Here is a 26,666-nt window from a genome sequence, read left to right as displayed (position 1 = left end):
ATGGATGAGCCATCAACATGAAGAAGGTAATCAACATGAAAAGCATTTCTAGCCTGAACCACCACAAGAAGAAGAAAAGGTTATTTTTATTCCTTATTACTCAATAGTATTTCCTTTGGAATCATTAATTGCACCATAAAATTCTTCATTTGAGGTTGAAAAGAAGATTTTCTTTCCTAAGGATGAATATAATGAGAAGAGTTTGGAAAATACTCTACCTATGTCTAAACTTAAATATCAAGAACACACCATCAATAGTTCAGATGCAACTATGGAACATTTTAGTTTCTCTCAATAATCAATGGGTATGAATCTAAAATCACTTTCTGATCAAAAGCAAAAGAATCAATTTTGATTTCAGATGATGAAATTATTAAAGTCAAAGAAACTGCATTGATTGTTAAAATGAGTGAGGAATCAATGATTGAAGATAATACTACTCATAGGCACAATGAGTAATCATCCCACTTAGTTGAATCACTTAAGGCTGCAGAGAATTTTTTCAAAGAAGATATAATCAGTGAGCAAAATGAAAAGTCCATGACAACTAGCGGTTCGATTCTTGAAAAACAAGAGATGTTCTAGTTTCCAAAAATACAACTGTTAGCAAAGGAAGGTATTCCTCGTAGTGATAAAGGATTGGTCAACAAGGATCCCATGGTAGAATCTATTTGTTTTAAAGAAAAAGTAATGATTAATTCTCTTGATGAGTCTTATATTGAAAATAAATTGAGGTCATGTTTTGCTAAAGCTTAAAATATGGTTGAAGAGATTATAAGTAGATTTGAAAGAGAAATAAATGGAGATAATCATTTTGATATTTTAAAAAAACCTCAAACCTCAGATAGTCAAGTACCTTTTTACAAGAAAAATGAAAGGAGAAATGAATTACCCTAGGAGAGTCATCAGCAAAAGGAATGTTATCAACCTATAGAGATTTTTGAAGGTCAAAAAGAAAAGGTAAACAAAATTGAAGATGTATCTATGTTTCTATTTCCTTGTGTTAATGAAAGATGTGAATTGGATGAAAATAATGTGGATGATTTTTCAAAGTGTTTTCCTGAAAACTATTCTAAGGCTGATGGATTTTTTGAAAATGGAATTTTTGATGCTATGGAAGAATGTAATAGTGATGATTCTTTTTTCACTGTGACTGATAAAGATTAGATTCTTGAAACATTTTGTTTTGAAATGATACAATGCTAAATGTTGCTAATCAATTGTGTGTAGATGAAAAAGATATCCAACTTATTGAAAATAATATTGAAGAAATCAATGTGACAGCAGATTTTGAACATGTAAATGAAGTACTACAGCAAGATAGAGAAATAAATGAAGATTTTTGTAGTCTTGAAACAAAAATTAATCAAGTCATGATGCCCATTATATGTGAGTCCTCTTCCATAGTCAATTAAGATATTGAAGTTTTAAATCTAGATGAATGTCTTGAAGGTTTCACAAATGCAAAAGATGAAGAAGATGTTTCAATTCTATTAGAGTCTGTGAGTAATGAAGAATCATCCAATTTTTTCCTGGGTTTGAAATCTGAAGTTATTATTAACAGTGCTTACAACTGTTTTGATGCTGGTATTTTTGGTAATCTTGTTGGAAATGAAATAAACATATGTGACTATTTTGTAGCAGCATATACAAAATTTGGTGATTTACTTTCTTCTTCACAAAAGAAGTTAGAACATGTATGTGAAGATGTTTATGAAGTTGGAATCAGTGAGCCTAACCTCACCTCACCAAATGTGTTGCATAAACATGAAGGAGAACAACATATACAAGGTAACCTTCAAGTAAGTAAAGATGAATGTTCACATAATTTGTACCTTCAGATTGATTGTTCAAGTGATGAAAGTTTTAGTTGTTGTGAGAATAAGGAAACTTTTAGTTTGAAGTTTGATCCTATATTGGTTGAAAGTGGTAATCAAGATGAGTTGATACCATCAGTAGTATGTTATGAAAAATTTCCATCATGTGGGATAGATAAAGGATCAAAGAGTTCTAATTTTTCTTTTAAATGTCAAAATGAAGATATGGCTGAAGTTGTTAAAATTAAAAAGTTGCAACAGTTGGTACCATCAACAATTCCACTAGACATATTACCTTGTAAAGAGGAGATCATTTTTCTGCCCTTACCGAATCTTGAGGAAAGAGTTTCTCCTCTTTTGGCTCTAGGTATATTGCATGTTGAAAGGTTTTTTGATTGTGGTTTTCTCATGAGCCTCGTTGATAAAGATGATATGAGTTCTCTTTTGAAGGTTTAGATTAATTATTTGTTTCAGCCTGAAGAGTATCACAGTTTTGATTCTTCTATTCAGAAAGAAGAGGGAAAACCAAAAATTTATAATGAAGTCTAGTTGTTTGGAAAGTATTTTTGGCTCACTCATGATTTATTCTATGATATTTTTTCTTCCAACAATAAAGGGGCTATCTTTCAATTTTTGTCTTGGTTCAACTCGTTGAAGCACAATCCACTTTACCGGAAAGGCTCATATTTTTCTTTGTTGGTTAATGATCATGCAAGTCCTCCATGTTCTCTTTTGTTTTCTTGTTCATAGTTAGATTTATTTCAAAGTTTTTTTGTGCCTAGCTTAGGCTTTCCCACTTTTTGTTTCAGTTTTGGCCTTTCTCCCCTCAAACTTCCCAGTAATCACTTCTTTATTATCTAATTCTTATTGGTTTGACTCCGTAGACCAATGGATAAGGCACTTGCTTAACCAGAGATGTTAGATTCTAAATGCACCTTGTAGTACATATTCCTTAGTTAGAGCTAGCTATAGGTGCACTTTTAGTACCCTATTTCAAAATTTCAATATGTGGTTGTCCTAGTCAGTTTTCCTATAAGTTGCCTGAACTCTCTTTAAACATGGTGTTGTAAAAGATGAAGATCATAACTTGAGATGCAGATGTAAAAATTTTATGCCTCAGATTCAAAAGTTCAAATATCAGAGTTTAGATTGAGATCTATATCTATAGGTTCAAACTTTAGTTCGGGTGTTTGGTGATATCATTATTAGAGTGTAAATGTGGAGGCAAAGGCCCTTGTCATGATCATAATGGTTCTAAAACAAGTTGTCAGCATTAAGGTTATTATGAATGAGGTATTTTAGATTGAACAGGTTTGTGAAATATACAACATCATAAAGATAACATACTTCATTGCATAAGAAAATGCTTATTGATAATAGGGACGTCTCTAGCCCATGACTCCACTTATCTCAAAAAATTGTCCATGCAGGTTTAGTAGATGCTATTAAGTTGATTGTGGTTGATAATGTTTGGACACAAATATAGATATAATGCAAAAGCACGTGACCCATCTGACAAATGTTCAACACCCAATCGGGAAATCATTTGTATGAATATGCTAAGCCTAATCATGGTGTAGGTGATTCAGATATTATCATGATGATCATGGTAGAAAATTTCTTAAAGTAGCTTGATAGAATGCTAGTATGCATATAGTCAACTTGGTGAAGAAACTTGACTTTTCTCTCAAATAGAGAAAACCCAATGATCATTAGGTTCAATTATGGATTTGCAGAAGATGTTTCGATTTGCTTAATAATATGTACTCCATGAAGGTCAGTTTTTGTGAGACTTCAAGTATTAGAGGCAATCGACACACTATCTACAGTGAGAAATGAAAGAACCCAATGTTCTTCCTGAGAGACTTGGCCAAATTTCTTTAAATTCAGTCTGTAAAAGCATCAATAATGCATAAGAATCGCTTGACAGAATGCGCATGGTCAGTTAACTTTCAAATCAAGTACCTTTACATATTGGGAGACATGGTTTCACAAGATTTTAATAAGATCTTTGCGGGTCCCCATGCAATGGTATTAAGTTTGAAGAATATATATTCAAAAAAGGATTCTTGATAGCGAAGTCACAATGCACAAAGTAACCATTATATGCAATGGGAATCATCAAACCAAAGTAACTAGAAGAATACTGGTGACATTCTATTACCCTACTCTTCATGGGGTATTCAAGCCACAACATTCAAAGTGGAAGGCAAGACTCTTGCATGCGATGGCACTAAAACCTTGACTCCTCTTCACTGAAAGTCATGACTGTGAACAACATCATAATTTGAGGCAAGGATAGCAAATGGAAATTGTCATGCCTGACTCCTTCTTTTTGTTATTTTGTTTTTATGACTTAGCTATGATCTAATTTCTTTCAGTTTGATACATTGATTGTCTAGTCAGAACTTGGTTATATTCTGTTTAGCCAGAACATAAAACTTTTGTTGAGTGTGTTTCCGGTATTAGCACTACTTTATCTAGATATGACAATGACTTATGATTTTAATATGTTTTATTAAGAGGTTTTAAATACTTGACTTTTTCAGTTGCATATATTAGATTGCTTTGAAGGAGTAAATGTTTTAAGTTCTTAATTTAATTTGAGTTTTTAAGGTTTGAAAACATGATTATAGGAAGCTATAATGTTAGGGTATCAAGTGTTCATGAGGATAAACTTTACAAGGTTTATGCATATAAATTTAAAAGATTAATTACTTCCTTAGAGGTGATTTTTACTTGGTATATTTGCAGATGTTGTGAATAGGGTTAAATATATTTTATTGCATCTTGCCCTAAATTGGTTTTGGTTTCATGTCAATGGTTCACTTGTTTAAGTTAGGGTCTTATTAACTGCAGATGATAGAACATGCATATTAGTTTGTTTTGGTAATTTAGTCTTTAATGCTTATAAGATGTGAATTTCGCATTGTTTTCAAATGCCAAAATGGCGGTGGTAATGGGTCTATTTTATTGTACCCAGTATCACTATGTGTCACTGTAGCATTAAAAGCAATATTAAAGAGGTATTATGGCACTCGGTGTTCTGTTGATCATTTCATTTGCAAGAGGGTTTTCTGTTAAGGTTTGTCCAGAATCATGGCCATCGTGCTCTATTTGGCATACACTTGTGAACATAGTTGCAGTGATTTTTGAAATCATGAAAGTGTTTGTTGGAACTATTTTCATGTATATGAGGTTGAGTGTTGAGATATTACTCACAACTAGTTTGTTTATCAAGCTCTTCCATCTCTGCATTTTGAACTTTGGTTGGATTCGGCATTTTGGGCTTCGCATCAAGTTGCATAGCAGGGACTATGTTGAACAGTTGTGTCTTCTTACCTCACGTAGGGACAATTTCTTACCCTTCACTCTCTTTTTATTTGCATTTTTAATTCATCTTGTTGTACACACATGTTTTTTAGTTACATTGTAGAAGTATCTATCATTTATGTGTGGGGAGAGGCAGAGTTGGACTCTATGTTATGGCGTAGCTCTGTGTGTGCCCATACCTAAATGGGAGATTTAGTAATGTGTTTCATATTTGTCATAGTTTATATGTTTATGCAGTATTTTAGATTTGTTATGTTGACATTGTTAACTTTGTAAGACCGAGGGTTAAGTCTTAGGAAAATGGATGTTTATGGAATTCTTGGCATAGTCATTTCGTCATACAGTTTGCTTGAAGTAAGGTTTAAGATGCTTCAATGATATGCTAGGTTTAGCAATTCGGGTTATCTTATGATTTTATCACTCTATTGTCATAAACTATACTATTGTGAGATAAATAGTATAGAATTCTATTTTGGTTGCATAATATAGGAAATTGTGGACAGTCAGTAATAAGGTTTTGACAATGTCATTATGGAAAAACCATTTGCATACTTTGCAATTTTTGTTGTGTTTGGAAAAATAGTCGTATCTCTGTCAATATGTGTTGTTTTAAGTAAAGAATGGTGGTTTCTTTGGATTAGGGAAACTATGGATTTGGTTGAGATAGTTTGCTAGAACTATCGATTTGGAATGTTTAAATTAGCTGTCAAAACAACATTCCTTCATTATTTCGCTGTCTATGATAGCTAAAACCCCCAGCTGACAGTTGAACATTTTCTATATTGAATAGGATATAAAACGGCTTATGATCATTTGAAAGTCATATGATAATTGGGAAACTTTTAGTTGACAGTGATTATTGGAGAACAATTAGTAAAATGCGGATATTTGATTTATTTGATATAACAATAGATTTTGTTTATTTGATAATTGTCGATTCTTTGGATAGTTTTATTTCACTCATTTATAAACAGTAGACTGGATAGTATTGTAAAGATGAAGAAAATAGAGGCTAGTTATTGAGATAACAGCAAGGAATGTTGTAGGATGGTGTTGTAAGTTTTTTTTTTTTTTTAATTTTATAATGAGAACATAGTCTCTACTGACAGTTATATGGTGTAAATGACTGTGTTGTAAAATTTTATTTAAATTTAGAAATTTGTTATGAGTAGAAAAGAAATCATATTGAATTGAATGAATACTCAAACCCATATGACAACTTTGTTATAGTAGTCTAGATTTACCTTGGAAATAGGCAAGTTAAGATGTGCTCAAATAGATTATAGGATGTAGTATCATGTTGAATACTGAATTATAACTTAAGCATGTACATTCTTAGAAAATTTGTTTGACGTGTATTTATAAGAATAGCTGTGGTGAATGTACATTGGGGTGGCTGAATTCAGTTTATCCTATTCAATTAATTAATTCAGTGAAAATTATAAAATGAATTGGGTGGGTTAATTACATATAAGATAATTGGCCTTACCTATGACTTAACCTATAAGGTTAAGGATGGAGTACAAGGTCTATCTCTATTCTGTCATGGACAAGTAAAATAGAGAAACCCATTATGCGTTGACTATGAGCATACCATACATGGATGCAAAATCATAGTGCCATAACGATGACACCTCAGTATATATATGTTTCATTTATGTGTTATTCTTAGTGCGAGTTTAATTTTGCATTGTTAAGTAATTGTTTACTTCTTGCATAATAATATTAGATTGGCATTACATTAGATAGATTAGAGATCTGCTTTTGGATATCTATATATTGGTACTAACATGTATGCAGATGGATTTCGCTTTTAAACTTAGTATGTACTGAGCCCCTGTTTGTGTTATGTTGTATTCTATGTGATTTTCAAGTGCTTTGAGTTTCAAGTAGCTAAGGATGTTTATTGAAGTTACTTCTTGAAACAGTATTTAGGGTTCCTATGTTGGACATAGGTGTCTAGAGATGAAATTGTATTTCATGATTGTAATGAACTCTTTTTGTATTCTTATTGTAATGGTTATGTATTTGGATGATATCCTATTGCATATTGAGATTTTCAGATTAAGATGGGTTCAAGCTATGTATTGGTACTTGAATTAAGATGATTTCTAAAAAACAAATTATTGCAATCACTGTTCGTTCCTTGTTCTCATTTTTATGGTGGTGTGTTTCAGAAATGGTGAACAGACCTTTAGTTGGGATATTTATCTACTAAAACATTAGTTTGGCTTCTTTTGAATGATGTCCTGATATTTTATTACACACCCACAGGTATGAGATAAAGCCACATGGTGATTGGTTGGAGATTTGATGAAATATCTCTCTTTACTTATATACAAGTATGAGGAAGGTTCTATCAAGGCGAAAGCTCGTAACTATAAGGAAAAAGGGATATACAGTTGCCCTTGTCATTCTATTTGGTGTTGGAATATCTTCAACGCTTTGCAGTATTGGTCAATTTGTGTGGGATTGGCCTAGTGTTGCTAGCGGTTAGGGTCTTGTGCCCATAGAATTTTTTTAATTATTTTTTATGACGGATACCTAAATTGACTTGTTATTCAGTTGGGTGCATTTTAAATGATGAGGAGGCTTTGTATACAAAGGTCTATCTCAGAAAGAGTATTTTATTGAATCAAATTCACAACAAGCATATACCCTGTATACAAAGCATATGGCTGCAGATTTGTTAGCGACTTCTCTGATAGGACCATCTGCACAATCCAATGTGTACAACTCAAACACAATGGGTGGCTAGCTATTACATCTATCTTCATTCTTGCAAAGTAGTCTTCCTATAGATGCAAACTCTACAACCATTGGTAAACCTATTGCGACATCTTACATGGATGATGACCCTCGGTCTATTATTCTATATGATTCAAATTTAGTGTCAAATTCAACAATTTCTTCATTCTTGTCACAATCTGGTGCTTCCATTTCTAGGGCTATGATAGAGGCATATTCCTCAATACAAAACAATCTTCCAATTACACCAGCTATCTCGGTACCTCCATATGTTGGAGAATCAACTCCAGCATTTGCAATACCTTTTGGTGGGTAAGATGAGTGGTGAAGGAAGTAAAAGTTAAAAGAAGTGGGATTCAAAAAGATTGACAATAAGTTATAATTAATAAATAATTAGAGACTTAGAGGAAAAAAAAGAGTTATTTTGGTGACTGAAGAGACATGGTCAGAAATAAAGAAGTTAAATAGAATTTGATAGAAGTAAGGGGGGTCAGCCTTTTCTAGATATAGTCAGAGAGCTAGAGTATGAGGGGGGAAATTTTTTTGATGTATCAAACTTGATGTTGCAGAGCTAATAAAGCGGATTTTATGCCAATGGTTTTCGGTTCCATTTAATTAGTCATTTCTTCTATGTGTCTTTCTTTTTCCAAATTATAGAAGGAGAGAAAAGATGTTTTATTCTTTTTTCATGAGGATATAAATTAACTACAGTAAGAAGTGCTTTGGGGTATTTAGAGAAAGATTCATTAGAAGTCCTTAATCATCTCATTTATTTTTTTGTTAGCGTTTGTTGCAGATTAATTAAATGTTGAGTATATGGATTCATAAGAATTGTGAGTTCTATCGCTTGGTTAATAGATTAGAAAGTTTTTCTTGCTTGGATTAAGTCCTGTTTAGGCTTAATTCAATTTGCCTCTTCCACTCTTGGGTTAAGAGCATACCCCATGTTAGTTTAGGAGAGAAACATAATTCCTTGAACATTATTCACATAGGGAGCTGTACCTTAATTCAGAGGGAAACTAGTTATTCTCATAAACAGTTTCCTAACTGTTGTGTAAAGTTGTTCTTCATTACAAATTTGGAAAATTAAAAGGAGAATCAGAAGAAGAACAATCTGTTTACCAACATGATTCACCCTCCCTCTTAGTTACTCCATCTATATTTCCAACATAGTCCACATGATCTCATGGATCATTAGATACAAATCAATACACCCCATAGAGATTAATGTCTTTTACCATTTGTAAAATATCTCTCTTATTTCTACCTATCTATATTATTTCATGGAGTCTAGGTACTAGTGAATAGGTATTTGTTAGATTTGTCTTCCTTAAGCAAGGAAAATGTAGGAATGCAAGAATAAAGTGAGACATTTAGTATGTCTAAATCAAGGAGATCAACTCGAGGTCAAAATATCATAAATAAATTCATTAAGCGCATGAAATTTTTCCTTTCTCAAGGGGGGTCATGTTCTTATGATGATGAGAGTGAAGGCAAGTTTGATGTGCCCTTTAGGTATAAACATCTACAGAAATAATGGGTCCCTAATGAAATTCCTCCAATAAACACTAATTTTTGTGTTGGAGAGAGGATATATTGCATAGAAACATCCCCATTACATGGTTTGCACCTATTTTCCATGGATGACATAAAGGTCTCTTACAACAAGGTTGTTGGATTGATGTAGTATGTCAAACCTTTCTATGATTACAATAGTTGGATGTAGATTGTTAGATATAAAAAAAGTATGTGTAGGTATGAGCTCACAAAAAATTATATACAACAAAAATTTAGTGAACAAAGTAAAATAGTAGCTATATACATTGATGGAAGGTCAAAAGTATTAGGGAATATTGTAGGTTTTATAAATAGTACATGACCTACATTAACTAAGAAGCAACCTAGTTGTATTTTTAATGTGTGCAAGGGAAGTCACGTATTTTTATGTATGATAAAATCAATATGTAGAGGCAAAGAGCTTCTTATTGATTACAATTTGAATCGCATAGATACAAAAAAACTAACTATCATGGGCAAGGTGGTATGTACTGTGCACATTTAAAATCAACTCTAATCAATGAATCCAATACATCATTAAATTTTTATTTTTATTTCTATTTTCTAACTTAGAATAATAACACTTGTATTTTAACATGTGTCAATGATTTTTGTTTTAAATACAGGGCTGTAGTATGGATCAACAACCACAAGATACACATGGTGGCGATGGTTCTTCTTCCCAACAAGTAAAAGTTATTGTTGTTGTACAAATTAGATAGACGAAATATGTTAATGTTTATTTTTAATTATTTTTTATTCTTCACTACTATTTTTGATTGATTTTAAATATAGAGATAGTAACATTTCTCTCAAAAATGAGTGTTGATTAGGATAAGAGAAAGGAAAAAGTAGTCCACGAGAATGAGAATTCAAATGATGAGCTAGATGAATTTATTATTGATTTTGTGTTAGTCGTTGATCCTGTGGCTGTAGTGCAAAAGGTGATTCATGTTATAGGAAGAAGGATAATGGAATTGGCATCAACTCAACCTCAGACTTTTGAATTACAAAAGATAGGGGATAGGTTGATGAACCTAGTTCATACATACACAGTAAGTATTAATAAAATTTTTAATTCTAAACAAATTTCAATAATGGTTTTTATAGTATACTCTTTCATTTATATCATTAAATAAAATTCATATGTGTTATTTTTAAAGAGGATACTGAGGACATACATTAGCAATGCCCTAGATGATGATACTTTAGGTGGTTCACGTACATCACATGATCTATCCTACACTTGTGTTTTTCTTGAAAAATATTTTCTTAAACAGATCTAACAATCTTGTTTTATTCTGCTCTAAAAATCTTATTTTTTAACTCCTACCATCAATCCTCTATTCACTATGTCTCCTGCTACAAGGAACAAAACCAAAGAGGCACTACTGACTACAAATTTAGCAACATGTACTATGGTGAAAGATGTGGTGGCAGTGCCTATTGATATGTAGATTCCTTTTTTTCTTTCTCATTTTTCATCTGTTTATTTCACTTGAACTATTATTACTTAGGGGGCATTTTTTAATATTGGATTCATTTTATGCAGGAGGTGATGAGGACCTTCTTGGGTGTACTAGTGTTATATGTATTGGAAAAATAAAGAATTGTGATCAATTTCTCATTAGCAATGAAGATGATCTTTTCCTAAAAGTAGCCCAACTTCTAGGTACTTTAAAGATTTTTCCTTTCTTTTACTATACAATCTCATACTCATAATCAAATGCACTAACCTCCCATGTAGTCCCTCACAATAACTACTAATCCAATTATTATTTTGTAGGGAATAATATATTTTATGAAAAACTTAATGAGCAATGTTTGCATATATTTGGGTAAACCATACACACAATGTATTATATTTTGATTTCATTGCTAGATCATGTTTCCTTTGATCAATTTCTTCAAGTAAATTAAAAAGTAGCTTTAGTTCATTTATGAATCTCACAATTCTTTTCTTTTCTTAAAAGGTGGAATTTGTAAATGAAAGAGTTAAATGACAAACTCATTGATGCCATGACAACACTTTTTAGACCCAACATCTTTTAAAGACTTAGGCTCCTTGAGAAAGAGGGCCAAGCTTTGAAGTATATTAGGTGTTGGACTAACTTCCAACATTCCCGTTCGATATTCATGACATGGCTTTATCACCTCCTATGTTCTACAAGTTTAATGGTTGTATCAGTAATTGATAGGTCAATATTTTGGTGCAATGAAAACTCTAGCGTGTAACAATTGGTATCAGAGCATTAGGTCTTTGAAGATAAAGTTTAACAACTATGGGAGATCTATAGTGAACATGTCTAGAAAATATAGTCTAAAGCTTGATGGAACAAATTATGATAGCTAGAAAGAAAAGATGAAGACACATCTTTTATGTATGGGTCTAGGATATTAGATGTTGGCCAAATTAGAAAAGACAATTATTGTTGAAATTTCTTTAAAGACTTGTACCAAGGATGAGAGAGAACTTTTCATGTATGACATGGAAGCTAGATAAGCACTATTGTCTACACTTCCTAAAATGGAGCATGACCAAGTAAAAATGCTTGATACTCCTTATATGAATTAGAAAGATTTGTAAAATAGTTTTGAAGGTGATGAAAATTCTAAGAAATTGAGACCACAGAGCTAGATTTGTGCATTTCAATATGCTAAAATGATGGAAGATGAATCTATAAGAATATGAAGGAAGAATATCAAAAATTATTATAGGTATCAGATATCAAGGAGGAACCAAGGAAGATGATGAGGTGATCTAGAAGATATTAAAGAGCTTAACACAACCATTTAAACAAGAAGTTCAAATGATATAGTTGTTGATCTCTTGTACCAAACATTTGACAAAGGAAACATTACTTGGGAGACTTGAAGTAGTTGAGAATGAGCTTAGACAGTCTGGGGAATTGACTAGAATAGAGATAGCTTTCAATGCCTTAAACATTCAACCTAATTTATCGAGGAGCACAAGTGCTAGAGGATATTTTGTTAACAAAAGAAAAAGATGGTAATAAGAGAAAAAGATGGTAAGAAAATCATTAAATGTTGGACTTGTAATGAGTTTGGTCATTATGCATCTAAGTGTCCTAAAAGAGAGGAAAAGTATAAAGGAAAGTTCAAACCTAGAAGAGATAAAGATTGTTTGTATGCAAATGAAGAAGATGATTTTGATGAAAAGTAATAAGTGTTAGTGATGATGAAATAGGATTTCTAGCTATTAAAGAAGAAAGTCCAAAGAAAATGGCTTTGGTATCATAGGTTGAAAAGAAATCTGATTGGATAATTGATAATGGTTGTTCACATCATATGGCTAGTGTTATGAATAAGTTTGTTGACTTCAAAAGTTATGATTGAAGCATTGTCAAATTGGAAATAATGTAGCTTACCATATGTAAGGTATTAGATCTACAACTCTTGATGGTAAGACTAACACTAAGGATGTGTCTTTTGTTGATGGTTTGAAACACAATCTTTTGAGTGTTAGACAACTAGTGGATAAAGGTTATCAATTACAATTCATAGAGAAAATATACATGATTAGAGAAAAAGATGGGAAGGTAATTTGAATGGGAACTTAATCTAGAGTGAATTTATTTTAGCTAAATCCCACTAAAATGACATGTTTGGTTGCAAAGTTAGATAACAATTGGTTATGGCATAAGAGATTTTGTCATATAAACCTTGACAACATTGTGAAAACTAGTAGTATGTTTTCAGATAGAGATTTTCCTAAGATTGTAAAGCTTACTAACATGATTTGCAAGGAGTGTGTATTGGCAAAGCATAATAGATCCTCTTTTCCTAGCAAGAAGTTTACTGCTGTAAAAAAGTTGGAGATTGTACACATAGATCTTAGTGGTCCTACGAAGAATAAAGGATTTTATTGTGAAAGGAATGTCATGATTATTGTTGATGACTTTTCTAGAATGATGTGGGTTGTATTTCTTAAAGAAAAATATAAGGCATTTGATAAGTTCCAGATATTCAAGAATAGAGTTGAGAATTAATCAGTTATGAACATTAAATGTTTAAGATCAAATATAGGAGGAAAATTTACTTCAAATTAATTTAACACCTTTTGTGAAGCTAATGGAATCAAAAGACAATTTTCAACTTTGAGAACCCCTAAATGAAATGACATTACAGAGAGAAGAAACAAGTCAGTAATAGAAGTACCAAGAGTTATGTTAGTTGAGAATGATTTATCAAAGATTTTTTGGAGAGAAGCTATGAATACAACAGTCTACACTATGAATAGAGTGCAAGTTAGGAAAGACACAAACAAGACCCATTATGAACTATGGTTTGGTCACTCACCAACAGTTAAGTATTTTAGAATTTTTGGTAGCAAATGTTACATCAAAAGACATGATGATGTTGGTAAATTGGATGTTAGAATTGATGAAGGTATTTTTCTTGGTTATTTATTAAAATGTAAAGGTTATAGATGTTATAATCTAATAACTAAGACTACTATTGAATGTTCAAATGTAAGAGTTGATGAGAAAATCAGGATACAAGAAAGAATAGTTGACTACAATTTTGATGATAAGAATGTTGTTGTTACTAAACTAAGGAATGATTAAATATTGTTTGAGACTAACAATGATTTTTAAAATGAAGAAGAGCTAAGGCAAGAACAATTTTTGGAACCTAGAACTAAGCTAAGAGTTGAGATAACAACTCCTACCTCTGGTAAGAATATGATGAAGAATCATCCACCACAAAAAATCATCAACAATAGAGATAAAGGAGTGATGACAACAAGAAGAATCAATGAAGAATTATGTCTAATATCTCAAGTTGAACCATAGAATGTAGATGAGGCATGTAAAGATGACTATTGAAAGCAAGCTATGAAATAAGAATTGGATTAGATAGTGAAGAATGAGACATGGGAATTGGTCCCCAGAACGATGGACAAGAATGTGATATGAACAAGTTGAAGTTGTAAGGAATGAAGTAACAAGTGGTATTAGAGCTTGGTCATAGGTTAAAATCTCCTCAGGTAACACTGAGGAGGGATTGTTGGACTAACTACCAATGTTCCCATTCAGAATTTGTGACATGGCTTAACTACCTCCTATGTTCTATAAGTCTAGTGGTTGTATCAGACATTGATAAGTCAATCTTTTGGTGTAGTAGCAACTCTAGCTTGTAACATTAGATACATCTACTAGAACCAAATGAAAAAAACCCTTGTTATGAGTGGCCCCCATATATTCCTATTATTGAGTAGGAGAATCTTAAAAAGGGTGCCACTAAGAAAAAAGTAATAGATGATGGAGCAATTGTACCACCCAATGAAAGAAGGTATGCAATAATATTGAGAATGAAATTGTGTAATAATTACTCTTAATACTTATGTGATCTTACATATTTAAATATTTGCATAGGTTTCCTGACACATATAAGGCAACTAAAGCAAGAAAAAAGAAGCATGGGTAGCACAAGCTCGACTCGGGTGGATATTCAAAACTTGTTGCACGAGTTGTAAGTATAAGTAAATAAGAAATTATATGCAAATATTTATAAATTTCAAACAATTTATTCTTGATTAAATTGATTAAAAAAAAATCATGGTCTACCAAGACAAAATGTAGGCCATAGAGTTTAGAAAAACAACTTCTAAAAAGAACAAAAAATTAGCCTACACAAAAGGTTATATAGTTGTGGCTGAACGACTCTGAGAAAAGAGTGTGCAGGTTCTTTTGCTAGATCTATCAATGAGGTAAATAAGTCAATTGATTTTTATTTAAAATTGAATACTTTAGCAATTATTGTATTTGATATTAAGTTCCAAAAATATAATTTGTTATATTTATTTTAAGTAAACCATGATTATATATTTGTTTAAAACTTTAAGGTGAATATATTTATATGAATTAAAATAAATGATTAAGATTTCTCAATATTTGTCTTGTATTTATATGTATATATTTTTGATAAATGTACTAATTATTTACATTGGATTGCAGCCTATCAATCCTAATACATCAACTGAGCACCATGGACATGGCAATTCAAATGTGCATGCTAATACTCAAGGTATATACTTTCTATTTGATTTTTTATTTATGAATTATTAATACAAGTAAAAATGTTAAATTGAATTTGGTGTAGTAATACAAATTTAACTATAATATGTGTTGGGATTAAGAAAATATCTTATATTGCTGTTGCAGGGGATGAAAAGGTTGTTATTGATGAGCGTGTTGAATTTCAAGCTAGTGGGCAAGATGATGTGGTTGGACAAGGTAAAGAGTACTACAATGTTCTTTAAAATATTTAAAGTCTCTACTTTCTTTTAATTTAACCCTTTTATTTTTTTTATTGTAGAGGACTTTCCTTTGCAAAGGATAATGATTCGACATCCATGGTGAGAAGAAATATCGATGACAACAAGGATATGTCTCTGAAACAATATAATGAAGGTCAAAAAAAAGATAAAAAGAAAAAGAAAATGATTCATGTGAACTTATGTAACTTATTTGATAATGATTGATGTTTACGTCTAGATGTTTTATTTATGTTCTATTGAATGTTCATTTGAATGTTCTAATGAATCTTATGTTTTAATGTTAATGTGAATGTTCTAATGAAACTCATGTGTTAATGAATATTATCATGTGATATATCATGAATGCTACACTTTATTAATAAAATGAAAGAATTTTAGATGTTAACAGAGAATTTAGATGTTACGGGTGGAAATGAGCTTCCACCTTTTCATGGTTGGCCCTAATTAGTAAAGATTATTAAACTATTCTTGAAACCAAGTGAAGATCAAAATTAACCTATGATTGCATGATAACTAACTGTGTGAATCCCTTGGTTATAGGCAATCCAAAAGGCCACCATAGTCAAACTCATTGATTTATGAAATGCAGTTGCAATGTATGAAGTATTCAATAGAATGGCTTTCTATGGGATTGCCTCAAACTATTCCTCTCTTAGGTATTCTATTGTTTTTATTTATTTGGAATCATGTTTGATTGCATTGTTATTTCAGCATCAACATCTTGGATCACATTCTATGATTCATCATATAAAAAAGAGAAAGATATTAGAAAGCATGATCTAATGTAAATAACATAATTAAAGTATTTAAGTTGATTTCTTCTAAATTTCTTATAGAATTGATGTTTTTGGGATTTATCTCACTTCTTCTTATTGTTGGGTAGAGAACAATTGCAAAGATTTGTATATCTAAGAGCTTAGGAGACTCTTTCCTTCCATGTCTAAAGGAGGAGGCCTTGGAATAAGAAGATAGTAGTGTTGATGAGACTAAAAACTTTCCAATACATAGAAAGCTCATATTCATAGCTTCTCATGAAACACCATTATGGTGAAGCTTGGTAATAGATGAGGTTGCAACTAGTCATTGTGCTTCAAAGGTAGAATGTTTTTCTTGTATATTCATATTGAATGGAGCTATTTTCCTAATAGAAATAAAATTAAATGATCTTTTCCTTTTTTATTTTGATGTAATGGAAGGTTCCTCTTATATCACAAGATGGACTCCATCAACTACATATATTCATTTTTGTATTGGCAGTTTCTCATGTCTTGTCTTGCATTGTAATTATGACACTAGGATGGGAACAGGTATGAGTCACTAGGATTTCATCCTCTTATTGATATATGAAAAATAAATTTGTGGTCATGGTTAAATATTAGAATAAATTTGCAGATGAAGTAATGGAAATCATGGTAGGAAGAGACTAAAACACTGGATTATGAATTTTCAACTAGTTAGTCTAAGATTTTCCATTTTCTCATTGAATGATAGCATTTGATAAATTTTGTTGTAAATTGGGAGACATGAAGAAGAATTTTTATAGTGGAACAAATGATATTAGATCATTCTAAAGTATACATTGATTTATGATATGTTTTTCTAATTCTTACATGTTCATCTTGTCATGCAAATTGACTTGATATGATGGGAGATAGTAGACTTGAAGGGAAAAAAAAATCTTATAGGGTATATGAATAAACCATAATTCATGTGCTTGTGCATTCTATTGTTTCACAGTGTTCTCATAAAATATTCTCATTATTTATTTTGAATGTTGTGATATGTTGAATAATATTACAGGGAGGAAGCAAAGGATCAAAAAGTTTGGTCAAAGATTTGTCTTGAAAACATGGCCAAATTAACAAAGGAGGCCACCACAATATGTCATGTACTTGAACCTATGTTTCATTTTTTTGATAGTGGGAAACACTGGTCCCTTCATAATGGAATCACACTATGTGCTCTATATGAATTGCAACACTTAATGGAGAAAGTAGGTAACACTTATAATTTCACAACTTATAATCCTTATTGCAAATTACAATATGCAAAAGTCAAACTTAATTATCTACATCTCTAGTTTTATATATGATATCTACTGATTTGAATTTTTAATTTTACTTTCTAAATAATTTGGTTAAATTATAATTTATACGTGAATTTTTCAATTATTATTTCCAAATGCCAACTTCATCTTTTCATTTCAATATTTTATTATATTCCATGTTTTTCTGTTGATCAATTTGGAAGTCAGTCTAATCATTTTCTATTGTCCATTCTCATTAAACATCTTAATCACATGAATGAGGTGTAGCAACCTTAAATGTAGATTAATATCATTTAAATTTTTTTTATCCTTGCACAACAATCAAAATCACAATCTTCTATAGCAATGGTTGGTGCCATGTCTAATCTAGCAAAGAATTTTTGCAAGAGCATGCATTTTACTTATGAGGATTTCAATCTCAATGATGATATAAACAACTAGAACAAGTATTTTTAGGCTATAGTTGAAGAGTGTTTGGTGCAATTTGTAAAAAAGGTGATAAATGTAATATTTCTTTTCCTTTCTTGAATGCACATGTTGTTAGACACATGATATTTGTATTAAATATCGACTAATATGTAGAGTTGGTCAATATAATTACAAAGTTCAACTTGTTTAGATAAAATCCTAAAGAGATGCCAAGAAATTGTCTGAAAGAATAAGAAATGCATATAGACAAGAAAAGTGGAGTTTTTCCCAGCAAAACATTGATGTTAGATAGTAAAAGAGTTTCATCACAATAAATTGTTGTAATTTTTCTCTACACAAAAGTACCATTGCATCTTTGATTAACTTTTGGGTTGTCATACATGTTAGTAAAACCGCATTGGTGAGTGCACCCTCAGCCAACATATTGGTAGGCTCATGGAAGTGGTTGGCAGCACTGAGGATGTTAAAAATCTTATGCAGAAGATTTTGCAACTAGAGGCTAAGAATAGGGCTATTGATAGAGACTTCAATGCGAATCAAGAGAAGGTAACTATGATGGAAGTCAAGATGTGCAACCTTCAGAAGTTAATTAAGAAAATGGCTGACAATGTGTCTACCCTATTGAAGAAACTAGACATGGATAAAGGCCAGGACTCTCCTTCGGTGGTTGATAGCCAAGGTCCTAGCAAATGCACTAGGGCCCATTCTAAAAAGATTGATGATACAACCAAGAAGGATGAGGTGAAGGCTATGGAAAAAAACATGTAGATGACAATTGATCAGGCTCTGGACTTGATTAAGGACACATAGCTAGTTCTTTTCTATCTTTTGTGCTATCCTTTTGCTTTCCTAGTGTTGTTTCTTTGTTGTTTTTTTCAGCAATTTTGTCTATGACCTCGTGTTTCTTTTTGGAGGTTTGTTTTTTTTCTTTTTGTTCCTAAATGATCTATCTTTTCTGAGACTATCTATTTGTAATAAGGTTTTGGCTCCTTAAAATCTATTTTTACTTAATCAAAACTTTTGGGGTTTTAGGTTGGTGATGCTAGTCCAATTGTTGAGATGATGGCTATCTCATTGGAGAATCCTTCTACAACTACTATCGTAGATAGAACAACAATTGCAACAACATATCCTATTTCACATATCATATGATCTATGCCAAATCATTCATATTATAATAAGGCATGTCTTTGTTCCTTACGTTCCTATTTATTGCTAGCATCACTTAGATAATTACTCAATTTTTTGGGCTTTTCTTCTTTAAGAATTTGAGGCACAAGGGTTCTCAAGATATAGGATCTCTCTTGTCTAGGCTTTTCCAGAGGCTCTATTTCATCAGTTATTGGTAGCTATGGCACAACCAAATAATGAAACAAGGGTTGGAACCCATCAAATTCTTTCAATTATCTTTGTGTCATCTTGTACTTGTTCTCAACCTAAGTCTCCTCCTCTAGATTCACTAGGAATGTAGGAACTCAAGAGGACATTTTCAAGATCCACTTCAATTTTTTCTTCAACATATTTCTTATGTGAGAAACTAAGAAAGGAAAACGGATCTTTGCATGGAGATACAAGTAATGATAATGCTTAAGAAATTTATATAAAAGATATTCAAAAGATGCAAAAAATAGGGTACATGCCCCAAGAGGTGGATGTACCAAAAAGTGATGCTGATATTAAACACTATATAATTTGTCCAAGTCCAACCCAAACCCATAGATTGGAGCTTCTTGCATTATGTGCTATAATTGATGGAATTTTCTCTAGGGAAACTACGAAGAATGTGGTAAGTATACTCTATGTGCTATATGTCTTAAACCTATTTTGGCATCTCTCTCTAAAATACTTATGTTTTTCTCATTCTTATGGTGTGGTAGAACTTTTGACTTTAGGGTTAAAATATTGATTTACTTCTAAATCTATTAAGAAACAAGCTCTCTAAGGTTGAGTGGACATCAAATACCAGTGCTTTTACTTTCCTCGCTATTTACTCTGGGAATTTACCCTAAAAATACACTAACAAATTTTGAGGCAGTTGCCAATACTTATAGTCTTGCATTAATGTCCTCTCATGTCAAGGTAATCTATGTTTTAACTTTTAAGTGATATGCCTAACTTACTGTTTAATTGTGTCAGTGCTTTGCTTAAGGAATATTGCTTACTACAAATTCTCATGTTTTCCTTTACAAGTTGTTGCCTAAGTATATTGTGCATGTCTTTACTTGGACATAAAAGCTAGATTATGGAAATTTTTTTCTTAGGAGATACATTATTTATCACAACCTTGTACAAACTTATCTCACCCTTTTACAAAGGAAAAGGCTAACAAAAGTATAACTGTTCAACTTCAATGACATAAATCTAGTATTATTATTTAGAATTTGAAAATGAAGTAAACTAATGAAATATGTAGAAATGGATGAAGTTTAGGATTATAATTTTTAATAATTATTTGTAAAAAAATTGATAGATTTTCCTATTTTTTATTGATAACTTTTTAGTTGCTGAAAAATGTTGAAAATTAGGGGTCTAGTTCCCACCACAAAACTACAAGGAAATAAACTTATTTCCTTTTGATCTCAGATTATGCTATAGATAACATATGTATCTAGAAAAATAAAAACTAAAAATTGACTTTAGACCTATATTTTCTCTTTTACAATAATTCAAATTTTAACTTATTCAAATCGATAGTTTTTGCCTCCCACCACATTTTTGGAAATAAATCTATTCCAACAAAAAGAAAAATTATAGATTCTTGAAGATTTATCTCTCCTCTAGAATGCCATATAATTTTTAAATTTTTCTAATATGATTTACTATTTTTTTCTTTCTCAAAATTGACATCTTCTTGAGTGTTAAAATATGTACTTGTGGAATTTTTTAATTACAATATATTATATCTAATTAAAACATTATGAACTCTATATCAGAATATTCTTGATGATGAGCTCTATAATATGATGCTTATATGTTATTAAAAAAATATCAAAAAAAATAGTGAGAGTTATTGAAATGTCAATTTTTTGAAATAGTTTAATTTCTTTGATAATTTGATACTATCTACTATAAAACATCCATTTAATAGACATTTCCAATTGGAAAAGTGTGAGGCCATATATAGCTTAGTTAGAAAAAAATTAACAAGATCACATGTTTGAAAAAAAATGATTTTTAGATAGAAATATTCAAATTTAGTCATTTTGATTAATCAGCCTAAAAGGTGACATAGCTTTGTAGTTTCACTTGGTCAAATTTGGCAAGCCAAAGAAAATTGGTGTCTATTTATTTATGTTCATTGATGGTAGATTCTAAATGTGCGACAATGATTGCAATGGGTGGGATTCATCAATAAAGCTATAGTTATGTTCTTGTTGACCTGTAACTTTAGTACAAAATATATGTATAAGCTTGAAGAAGAGATTCACAACATTGTACTTGTACCCTTTCCATATGATAATTTAAACATTTTTAATCCTTAGGATACCATTTTCTCCATTGGCACAATTAAGTACTAAAATAAGTGTCCTAGATTCTAATTAATGTTTGTGATCTAATTTCAATTAACCTTTGTTGAATATTAGTTTGATCTATTTTCATTCACTAGGGAAAATATATTTTTATATTTTATTAATGAGGTGTGGATGTAGATCAAACTATTTTGAAGAGGGTAGGATTCCTTGTTTGTCAACATGGCTATTGCATCTTGTTGTGAGCGTTGTCACAACATACTAATTAAGAGTTGGAATATACACATGCTAGTAGGGTTCAAATCATAGTATACTAATTCAAAGTTTCTATCTTGCTTTCACATTAAGGAGCATTTCTCTTGATCATGAAAGTAATTATTTATTTCTAAACTACTTTATTTATTTGAATACCTAATATATGTCATTGCTAATGGACTTAATCAATAAACATAATTTTCTATGATATGTTTGACATGCTTATCTCAAAGAATGCCATCCAATAGTTTAGTGAACAACAACAACATGCAACTCCAAATATATTTATGATCTATGTATTAAATATATGTTGTTTAATTAAAAATAAATAAACAAAATTTATGTTTGGCCTTATTTGGTAATCTTGTATATTCAGTGGCAAATAATGTGATCCAAAGGATTGTCATCATTGCACTAGTGTGGTCCTTATTTTTCTTAAGACTTAAGTCATGCTTTTGTTTTTAAAATTTCAATGTATTGTTGTTTGAAATTTTTTGAATCTGCAATACGATCCATATCATTTCAATGAATTCAATCATGCTTTAAAAGGTATTAAAATGTTGATTCAAGGCTTATCCTCTAGCCCATAGGTTAGAAGGATATTTAGGGTGTGTCTCCATGCATGGGTACCTCAAAAAAGGTGGAGAAAATTTGAGAGGTGGTAGGATAAAACTTTATTCACTTTGTGCACTTTCATATAATTTCACCTTGCATCTAAAATAACTTTTCATGGGACACTTTATCAAATAGTCTAGTAACTTGTTCCTACTACAACTAGAATGAAGAGAAGACATTTTAAGTGAGAGATCTACATATGTTGTTCACACATATTGTTTGAAATTTTTTCTACCAACTTGTTCATTTTTTTGCTACCAAAACTTTACAAGTGAAGTCCACGATGATAGATGAAATGGTAAATTGAACCCCTGTGGAAGTATATTGAAGATGGTTGTGTCTATTTGGGTATTCAGCTAAAATGGTATGCAAGAGAAATTTATGATTCCACATTTTGGATGAATTCCTACAAGAGTGCATTCATTAGGCATCGGCTCAAATAATTCATATACAATCCTTAAATGGGCACATTGATCATAGCTTTGCCATCCAAAATAGTGGGGTTATAGCCATTTGTAGATCTCAATGATACTTGGTCATTCATCCCTTGTGCACATTCAAAAATTTCATCCATTGTTGATTGTACCTACACATGCAAAGCATCCACTCTTTCTCTTATTTATTGTAATTGCAAATGCATTAGCATATACTAGTGCAAAATATCAAAGGTCAAAATGGCACATGAGCAATATTGATAGTATAGATGAAAGGATTGGTGGGCACTCTCATGTTTTTGAATGAGTGAATATTTATAGATAATAGCTTGGTTGTAAAATCTTTAAAAACTATAGAAGAAATGCAATTAGTAGTTGCAAATATCCATCATTTGAAAGGAAATCCCTACATTATATGGTGCTCTACATATAAATATTTATTTAAGGTGAAAATTCTCTTGTATATTTTGTAGTGCATTGCTATTTATGTAACATACTTTTAATACCTTATCTTTAAGTTTGTTACCTTTCATTGGGGTATGCACATATTGGTACATTCCCTAGAAAGAATTGATAAAGAAAGAAAAAAGAAAACATGATTACAAATATCTCAGGGTGCCTATGCCTCTAGATTTCTCTGCCATGGTAGGAAATAACAATAGAATATCAAAGCTACCAAATTTTCTTTATAATTTAGAAAGCTATTGCAATTACGATAGCTTGTTCAATAGGTAGTTGTCACTCCAACAACATTATCATCACATACTTTCGTAGTTGGGATGACCACTTCCAACAGATGGTCATCACTCCAACAACATTTTCATCACATGTCATCACGATTGTGACATCCCCTTCCAATGGATGGTCATCAGCTTGTTGAATAGTCATCGCACTTGCAATAGCAGATTGAAAATGTAAGTCATCATAATTGTGACAATAGACCATTGCAATATCTACAATGTGAAGATGAACTCTTGCCCTTGCTTTCTTCCAAATTGTGTTGGCTTTAGGCATCCCAATTGTGATGGATAATCCCTACATTATATGGTGCTCTACATATTAATATTTATTTAAAGGTGAAAATTCTCTTGTATAGTTTGTAGTGCATTGTTATTTATGTAACATACTTTTAATACCTTATTTTTAAGTTTGTTACCTTTCATTGGGGTGTGCACATATTGGTATGTTCCCTAGAAGGAATTGATAGAGAAAGAAAAAATAAAACATGATTACAAATGTCTTGGGGTGCCTATGCCTCTAGAGTTCTCTGCCATGGTAGGAAATAACAATAGAATATCAAAGCTACCAATTTTTCTTTATAATTTAGAAAGCTATTGCAATTACGACAGCTTGTTCAATAGATAGTCATCACTCCAACAACATTATCATCACATACTTTTGTAGTTGTGATGACCACTTCTAACAAATGGTCATCACTCCAACAACATTTTCATCACATATCATCACCATTGTGACATCCCCTTCCAATGGATGGTCATCAGCCCTGTTGAATAGTCATCGCACTTGCAATAGTAGACTAAAAATGTAAGTCATCGTAATTGTGACAATATAAGACCATTGCAATATCTACAATGTGAAGATGAACTCTTGCCCTTGCTTTCATCCAAATTGTGATGGATTTAGGCATCCCAATTGCGATGGATGAGCTTTCTACCACAATTTATGATAGAAAAAGTTTGATTCCCATCGGATAGGAGCCAATTTGTAGTACTCTCACTTGGGCAATGAGTGGCCTTCACATTTCGAGCCCAAATGTAGTAATGTTAGTTATAAATTGTATTAGTTTTTTTAATTTGTATTATAATAATTATAGGATCTAAATGAAGTCATATGACTCAACCTTTTTTAATTAGTATTATCAATCATGAATAACTAGCTAGAAGTTTAGTTCTCTATTTTTTAATATGTTGTTCTATTTTTTTAATAGGGTATTCATGCCATCTTCCTATTAAATTATTTGTATTAGAGAATAATCTATTAAAGAGATGAGGCCTGGTTAAGAACCATCAGATCTTGATGGTGATTATGATTTTATTTAAGATGAAACCATTGTTTTATTTTGAAGAGGCCAGTAATTTTAAAATAGGAAATGATCTAGTAGAAGCTAGATGGATACTCAATAGTTTGAGGTACTAAGGTATTAGATAAACTAGACATCATTGAAGTTATGAGAAACACATGTGGAGATTGGATTTGAATAGTTCAGCAAGATCTAAAAATATCAAAATTTAGTATCATAAGGGTTATGAGGAATTTCATGTGCAAATGATGTCTAATGGTGTTGGGAGCTTGGATGGCACCCTCCTAACTATACCATTAGTTTGGAATAAGTTGAAGAAACTTTACTAGTGTAAGACCTTTTTTCAAATAAAATAATATGCATAATGTATTGTTAGAATTATTTAGAATAACTAAGACGGGGTGGGGGGCGAACCAGTTATTCAAGTTCCAAATGCCCTAATAAAACTTTTTCTCAAATTATAGTTAGCCCATAAACTTTTCATCCATCCAAGCTTAAAACAATCATTCTTAGCAGACTACAGTAAATCAACATGCAGAGATAAAACATGCAAGATCAACACATGACACAATGATTTACGTGGAAACCCAATTTGGGAAAAACCACCAGTAACATGCTACTTGATTCTCACTCTTCTAAAGTGATGCCCTATTAAAAGCCTGCCTTGTTAAAGGCTTACAACACACTGTTAAATGTGACCTTGTTAGAGGATTTCACCAAACTATTAGGAATGGGCCTGGTTAAAGGACTTTAGAACATTCACTTGGAATGTCACCCTATTAAAGGATTTACATCATGGCTATTAAACCAACCTAAGTCCAAAGGATTTAAACTAACTGTTACAATTGATATAGAGTAATGATAATGGCTTTTTGATCTGATATAACTTACAACATACTTTGCAGATTTCAAATCACACTTTCAGTTCAATCCTTTTGCTTGGCTTTGATCACTTCAGCTCTGACTTCTTGTCTTACTATCAAGCTTCATTTCCTTGAGTCTTCTTACTCATTATACCAATGCATCCATATCTAGGGTCTTCTTATTGAAATAGAGTAACTACGCTCTCTTTCTCCTTAGCTCCTCCTTCGACACTTTATGCTTTCATGCTTGACCGCCTCTCTCATCTTCTTCATGAACTTATGACTACTTAAATAGAAATATGATTTTCCTTTTTCGTTCAATTATCCCTCTCCAATTTTAGGGTTTCAAATGGATTAGGTAGGATACAATATATCTACCCCATATCTTGCTCTTATCTAGAAACTTCGTCTAGAGTCCAGTTGTATCTTCAAAAATGTTCTACATGGTGTTCTGTACCACCAACTCATCATTCTTATCTTCCATTCAATTCACAAACTTCTAGATAACAACCTTGTCATCTTAGATCTGGAAAATCTTCAATTTTCAAAATAATGCAGCAACTTGGCATTATTGGTTTACTAATGCTCAACACCTCTATGTTACTCAGCACTATTGGTTTACTGGTGCTCAGCACTTATATCTGCTTGGCACTTGAATTTTCTCAGCACTTGTATTTGGTCGGCACTTGTATTTGCTCGGCACCCTCTCTCTAATGATCTTAGTTGGGCTTTACAAAAGACTTAGCTAAAACT

At 31.5% G+C, this 26,666-nt stretch overlaps 1 pseudogene; it reads left to right on the top strand.

Annotated features, from left to right (window-relative positions):
* The window catches only part of LOC149542156 (protein SEMI-ROLLED LEAF 2-like), a 101,201-nt pseudogene that overhangs the window by 39,227 nt on the left and 35,308 nt on the right, over positions 1 to 26,666 (top strand).

The sequence above is a fragment of the Cupressus sempervirens genome, chromosome 8 (genome assembly GCF_028749045.1).
Source record: "Cupressus sempervirens isolate cs-2001-9-10 chromosome 8, ASM2874904v1, whole genome shotgun sequence".
NCBI classification, from domain to species: domain Eukaryota; kingdom Viridiplantae; phylum Streptophyta; class Pinopsida; order Cupressales; family Cupressaceae; genus Cupressus; species Cupressus sempervirens.
This window is presented reverse-complemented; position numbering and strand designations above follow the sequence as displayed.